Below are 7,937 nucleotides of genomic sequence, written 5' to 3'. Positions count from 1 at the left end.
AGATTAGTAGCTCCAATAAGTTCTCCTATAGTGGAGAATGATGAAATAATTCATGGAACAGATAAGGATAGACTCCAACAGTTGATTAAGTTTACAACTGGAAATGAAAATCCAACACTTGACATACTAGAAAACCTGAAACCTACAATTTCAGAGGATCCATTTTCTTTCTTGTTAAGATTTGAGCAGGCTTACAGATTAGTTTTTAACATTTCTGATGATGAATGTCCTGTTTCTATGATACAGGTGTTTGTTAAAAAGTTTAAATATTTGGATCCTACTAGCATAGCAATTGCTTCTGATATGCAAACACTTGAGGATGCTGCTGCATTTATTGATAAAATCAGGAGAGAATACAGACATGAAGGGGTTAAAATGAATGTGTCTGTAGTTAACATGGTTAATAGCAAGGATATAGGTAGAAAGGACAGATCACAGTTAATTCACCCCCCTTCTCCCCCTCAGGAATTTAAACATACCCAGATGCAGAATCCCAGGGGACACAGGTTTTGGAATAAAGAGTCTTTTCACTGTTTCTATTGCAAGAAACTGGGACATTTTAAAAGACAATGTCGCAAATTTCTCTATAATAAAAAATTAAAAGAGCAAAGAAAATCAAATGGATTTGTTTACAGTTCAGATCCAAATGAATATACTAACAGAGCTGTAACACCTCAAAGAGATTTACTTTACACTCCAATGATTAGGCAAATCAGGGAGATTGAAGTTAATAAAGAAGATTTACCTAATACAGGAACTATACAGGAGTATGTTTGTTGTAAGTGTCGTGAGAGCTATAATACGTAGATCTATGTTGATTCAGTATATAGGGAGCTAGTATAGCAATTAACTCTAATTCGTACTGTATCCCTGCACTCTGTCTTCTATGAAGATGTTTGGAATAAGTTAATTTATTTATAAGAAAAAACTATATGAACAACATCAGATGTGTTATATGTTAAAGTTTTGTGTTTTGTTTTATTCTGTAAGTTAAGATCCTGTAATGTTATATGTTGTATATGTTAAACTGCAACTACATAGTGTCCATCATTTGCAGAAGTACAAGTTAGGGATATTTCCTTTCTTGCTTCTCAGGTTGATTCAAAACCTTAATTTAGTTCATGAGAACAGGGTTTTGCGTCATGACTAAAAAGGATTACTATGTATTGTATTGTATTGATCAAATATGTTTTTCCGTAATCAATTGAAGTATTAATTATTTACTATTGTCCATATTCTTAAATTAATCTCATGATCCAAATTCATGTGTTATAATTTGCTATTTGGTTATTTGATAAAATGATGCAGTCTTTAATGTTAATCATTTTAAACAATTTCTTAAGAATCATATTAGAACATTACATCATGTTTTATAGTGAGGTGCTACAATAATAAAGGTTTTGTATCAGCTAAGATTTTGATGCTGCATATCTGTTGTGTTTTTTAGGTTGTATGTAAGAATCGAATGGACAATGCAAATTATTAAAAAGTCTATCATGGCAAAGACATCTGACATTCAACAAGAGACAACCCTTTTTGTTTCTCGCAGTTCTGACGGCGACCATACTGATGATTGATGGTTCTAAGAAAGATCTACAGAGTCAAGAAGATATACAGATTTGACAACCAATTTATAGACAATTTAACAATACTCAAGGGTTCCCAGACATAATTAAGAAGAAAAGAGAAATTGATGATTTCAATGGTCATGTGTGTTTTGGTGTAAGGAAAGGGTACTTATTAGTTTGTAACATTAGAATTAACGTCACTAGACAAAGTAATGTGAGGTTAAATGTTACGATAGGGCCTAAACATTTATTTAGTTGGACTAAAGGGACCTACACACAAGATGATAAATTTGGGTTTTGGGAACATATCATAAACAAAGTAGCTTTATTGAGTATAGTAATAGGATGCAGTAATAATGTATGTGAAGGTACATGTTTAATACCTATGGCAGATAAAGAAGAAACATTGTTTCCTATGAGAGTATTGGGAGTACCTGTCAGTAGTACACAATTATTATTTTATAAATTAGAGTATCCTGATTTTGTTTTTTCCACAGATATGTCAGAAACGGAACAGTTAGATTTGTCTGCATGTTTACATTTTGTGTCCAAAATTATTTGTTTGTCTTATCAAGCTGAAACTATATATCATTCATGTTTTCATAACCAGAGCTCATGTTCAGGTACAATTCAAAGTGTGAAAACATCTAACGATCTTGTAACGCCTATAGAGAAAGGTAGAGTATGTGTACAGGTAATGTCTAATGGGGAATTGATTAAAGCAATGTTTTCTAAATGTACGCATACAGAAATATTATCGAAAGGTCTGTATTGTATTGATGGCGATCCAATAGCAATCTATATATATGGAACTCAGATTAATGTTTCTCAAATTAATTCTCAAAAATTAAATGTTTTGCCACTACAGTTTAATTTATCACAAGTAAGTGAATTTCCATGGCAAAAGTGGGCAAATGAGATAAGGAAAGATGTAGGATTTTTAAATGTCTTGCAAAAACAATTAAAAGAAGCACAGATTGTATTTCAACATGAGCAAGGTAAACTCAAAAACATAGAACATGAATGGTCAATAGTCTCAGGTACATCTTGGTGGAAAAACTTTGCTAAGTCAACAGAAATTATGGCAAAATCATCTGTTGGCTCCGCTATCACCAATGTTTTGTTACATCCATTTATTATTGTTTTATTTGTGTCTTTTATATGTATTATTTTTCAAATATGTTTATTATGTAGAATAAGAAAATCATATTTAACTATTCGAGAAAAGATAAAGCAAGGAGAGATGATATTAAGGGAAACTTTAAGACGTAGGATGCATCAGTCTTCCACAGATTCTTTTTTATAATATTATCGTTTACATATCTTCCTGCACTCACTGAATGTGATATGAATGTGATACGAATGTTGTATGAATGGACAGCAAACATTTATTTATGGTACATAACCATAAACAGGGGGAAGTGTAAGAAATAATTTTTATACTTTTATTTTGTTCTGCACATTTTAGGCCTGAATGCAACTTGAGTGCTAGGAACATATGGTATCAATTAAGTGACGTAGTTTAGAGGGTCTTCTGTGGAATGCCGGTGTATCATATTACTGTTCCAATAGGATTCCTTTACGTATACCCTAACCAAATGTAAAGGGGTATAAATTGGCATGACTACAAGGACAAGGTCTCTTTCCACGCTCTTTCCACGCTCTCATCTTCATCTCACCAAGATACTTAGCCTACAGTACCTTTTATCAACATTTGTTCCAGCATTGGTATTGTATGAATTGATAATTTGTTATCGAATAAACCTTATTAATAAGACATAGAAGCTGTGGTCTTGATTGCTGTTTGATCACTGGAGAAGCTTAGATATTCAAGACAAAGAATATTCTAACACCCATGATGCATCCCCGCTCTGGAGAGTCTGAAATATGTAAACACTGGTGCTATTACAGAGGAAAAATTTCCATCATTATATTAGACCCACCCTGCCCCTTGTGGGTCCAAACCAGAAATTAATTTCTCATGAGGAAAGTAACAATAACACGTTCCATTACGTGTGTGGATTTCTTAGTAAATTTATACTTTTATCAGATTGTTGTCTGCTATCTGGAATATGCGCCTTCTTGAGAACAATAACTATCAACTATTGAAAAGTGTCATTTTTTGTAAACAAAACATCTCTTTTGACAAATTGTATGCCAAACTCAAATATGCAACGACAACAGAATGCAGTCAAGATACCTTTGCAACTTGACATCCACACAAAGACAAACAAAAAGAACTTGACATTCAAATCACGTTAGGTGATGGGAGGGATTATGTTGATTCAATGGATTTGTTTGTCATACATTACTTTTAAGGAAAGTAGCAAATTCACACATTCACTTACACGTTCAGTTTTAACAATATCTCCCAATGACAAAGTCAAGCATGTTCAGTTGGGTAGATTAACCCCTCCAGTCCCAGAGGTTTTTGGTACCTCAAGTCCAGGAGCAATTTTGTCATTTTTGGAGTATGTCGGTTCAGCGATTATTCCCCTTTCCTGCAAATAGTGTACCGATGTAAACGATATATTGTCTTTTCAAGGAGAGAGAGGGGGTTTCTCTTGAGAAACCCTGCCAAAATTGTTTAGCTGCATCCATCGCTTACATAAAGTACCCTACAGGGGTGGTATTTTTCATACTTATGGCTTAACAGGTTTGGGGTTTGTGAATGGGGGCAGGGGGTTATACCTTTTAGATGTTCTGCTAGGGCAATGGGATGTAAGGTTTTTTCTTTTTTTTATATTATTATTATCTTTTAAAAATTTATTTTTTATCCTATTTTTTTTTATTTTTTTAAACAATCAGTACAGTATGGTTAGAGGGACCTCTTGAACATGTTATTAATGTCAGTGATGTCACAATGACATCACTTAGCTTACTTTTTTGTTTATTTTTTATTATTTTAGTGATTTTTTTATTGTTACAAAAAATCACTAACACTTTTTTCATTTTTTTTGTTTATTTTTTCAGCTTGTGAGAAGCATGGTTTCTCACTCTCCTCCCTGCGACCCCCCTGCACTGTTCACACTGTGATCCCCATGCAAGTCCCCATAGATTACAGTGTCAGTGTCGGGTCTAGACAGACCCTGCAGGGGATATCCTGTTCTCCAATGACCTTCCTGGTGATGTCGGCAGTGAATGTAACGGCTTTCCGGCGCTCACGTGATGGGGGGGAGTCTGTCCCTGCCACTGCAAGAAAATCAGGAGGTACCTGTACGTACTAAATGGCTTTACTAGATGCATTTTTTAGGGTGTACAGGTATGTCTATAGGGGACTGAAGGGCTTAAAAAAGGGATTTGTACCTACTTTCATTTTTAACTTTAATTATATTTTTAACATCTAAGAATTTTGTTAATATCCCATTTTATTTGCCAATTCACATGGGGTAGCCAATGCATCCTTTTCCAAGTGAAATTATACTTTCCACCATGGAGCAACCAGGGTCCAGAAGGTACCTATAACTCACTCCTGGTTAATATGGGCCATCTGCTGGCATTTTTAATTGTATATTGTAGTATTGTGTTTATATAACTGTAAGTAAGTAACTGCAGTAAGAACTTATTAGGAATTTGTAGTATAATCTCCCAAGGAAAAAATAACTGCTTAAGGACCAACAATTTTTTTGGGTACCCTAATATGTTTTTTGAAAGGTATAGAATAAACATTTGGCTTCCCTTACCATACGGAGAGTTAAATGCACTAATCATACATACTCAGTTCTTCCACCCTACTGAATCTTATAGTTGATAAAATAAGTTTGATGAGAAGATAAAAAGTCATATGGTCACATGGAGATATTAACACAAATAACTGTAAAAATGCATAACCCACAAGCACATTTATATCTGAAAACTGAATAATTTTTGCGGTACAGATGTCAAGGTTCTAAAAGCATCCTGATCCAAAGGCAGGTCTTAGGACATTGACGGAAAGTTATCCAGGTTCAGTCCAAAATGTTGTGGGATCAGAGTTCCATGGCTGTGGCTACGAAACCCAAGTCTTCAGATGACGAGGGAAAACCAGGGTTCTTAAATGAGCTCCCGCTCTGGAACCAACCTATGTCCAACATATACCCAAACGGGCGCTCAGATAGGGCAAAAGGCAGCCGTAGCGACGGTGCTCAAAGTTCAGCGGTATTTCCTCGGGGCCCAGCAACCAAACAGTTCCAGGAAATCTCAGCTAGGACCCGGTCAGGCAAAAGAGCAGAAAGAACAGGGAAGTGGGGCAAGGATTACAACAGGGACATAATATCATGCTCTTATCTTGATACATTTACATAAAGAAAACACTATAAGTATATTAAATAATAAAGGAAACCACAACGAAATTGTCTTTGGAGCCCCATATCCATCACACTGTCTTTTCTGGACTTCAGCTACTTGACCATGGCATTGATCCTGACTATTCTGAACTCTGGATACCTGACCTTGGTATTGATATGGTTTTTCCTGAACTCCGGCTTTCTGACTATGGCTTGTCTTGACTACCCTTGAGTTGGTCCCTGGTCCAGAGGATCCTTAGAAAGTTCTACGGCCGCTTAAACCCAAAACACTCAACTTGAGGGGGAAAAACTCTTTGTGCCATTTGTGCTTGGAAGGGCAAAAGGTGTTGTTGCGTACAACTTATGCACTTGGATGCAGAGGTCCACTTTGCCAGCTATGTATGACGTGCGTAGATATTACTCCAGTGCTCACAATATTTTTTTCCCACAACTATAAAAAAAACTGTGCCCCACCACCTAAACACTGCCATATTGTTTACCTACAGCCCTAAACTGTGAACATGACTAGGAAGTAACAAGCTACCATTAGAAGCCATTCTCCAGTCAGATCCATCTGAAAAAGACTACAGCTCTAATGAAACAATGGCGGAGTTGCTTTGTCTGCAGCCGGTACCTGTGCTCAGCATTGGACAGGTGATAGGTGATATGCAAGGCGTTTGTTGAAGGAAAGGTAGGGTGGGGTATCAACATGGGCCAGAGACCCTAAGGCCAGTCCTTGTCAGATAATTAACTACTTTTAAATCAACATTAGAGCACTGGCTGTAGTTTATTGCTGGAAAAAAATTTGATTATCTCTAATTCTATAATCATAGAATGGCTGTACCATAACAGCACCTCCTTATGTCTTTATTAACTCCCCCTCCACTTTAAATGCTGAATGCATTTAAAGTTTAGGTTGAGCCGCATAGCATTTACAGAAAATAGTGATCTGAAGGGAAGCCTGTGGTTAAGAGGAACTTGCCAACAATGTAAAGGCGAAACAGACTAAGCAATGGGAGGACAGGTGAAGGAGGGGGTAGAAAGAGACAGAAAGGAAATTGCTGGTAGCCACAGAGGAATCAACAGGAAATAGTAAGTCAACTTCTTGGTGCATTAAACTGTGAAATACAAGTTTCTAAATTTTTTGTATGTGACACAGCTTGCACGTCCACTTCCTCTCACTAGGATCCCCCCTTTCCACCAGTAAAACCTCTGAAGAAACACAAATCTTTCTAAATAATGACTAAAGGAGAACAAGAGGATGAAACAACTAAGGAAATTTTAGACAGGGTGACAGGAGAGCAAGGTTCTGGATCCGAAGGTTTGAATTGATTTAGACATCAAATAAAGGGGTGGTGGACTTAATACAGTAGTATTATAGGTCTGGATTGAGAGTCAGTGTTAATGAGGACGCAAAGGGTGAAAGAAGCGCCCATACAGCAGGTAATGAGCATTACAAACAGAACAGAAAGAGAACTGAGACTAAAAAGAGGAATAAATAAAAGTCAGGAGTTAAACGAGACAGTCCACACAGCACACAAAGCTGAGACTCCAAGAGTGCTGGAGGGACAAAGAAAACCGAGACAGAGAGCTTGTGGAGATGGGGAGCACAGACAGTGAGAGGTGTGGAGTACATGCAGGGAAAAGCTGCAGAAAGGACTCCGATGTTCAGCCTTTGATGGAGAAATGTGACAGAGGTGAGCACCGACCACAGTGTTATTGTTGCCGTCTGAATCCCCCTTCCTGTCAACTAACGTGTCTTTATGTGACACTTTGTCCTTTTATGCTGTTACTGTGTGTGCCATTGTATGGTTACTTTAATAGAAAACCGAATATATTTGTGGTTTTCTGTGCTTTCTTATCTGTAGCAGGGCTTCCTGGTTTACTTCACTACACACCCTGATCAGTAATATTGTGTTTCATTTTCTCCATGTGATTGATTGTACTTGATTATAGTATATATATATACTGTCACATCCTTACTTTGAAGTGTTATTGCCTTCTTTTTCTGTGATTATCTGTATTGCTAGGTCGGTATGTAGCTCTTCTCCCAGCCATGTGATTATGGATAAATAAAACTGGACATACTGAATTGCTGTTTAAT

This window comes from Sceloporus occidentalis, unplaced genomic scaffold, assembly GCF_023333645.1.
Source record: "Sceloporus occidentalis isolate IW3139 unplaced genomic scaffold, rSceOcc1.0.p SCAF_139, whole genome shotgun sequence".
Lineage (NCBI taxonomy): Eukaryota > Metazoa > Chordata > Lepidosauria > Squamata > Phrynosomatidae > Sceloporus > Sceloporus occidentalis.
Note: the sequence above shows the minus strand (reverse complement) of the source record.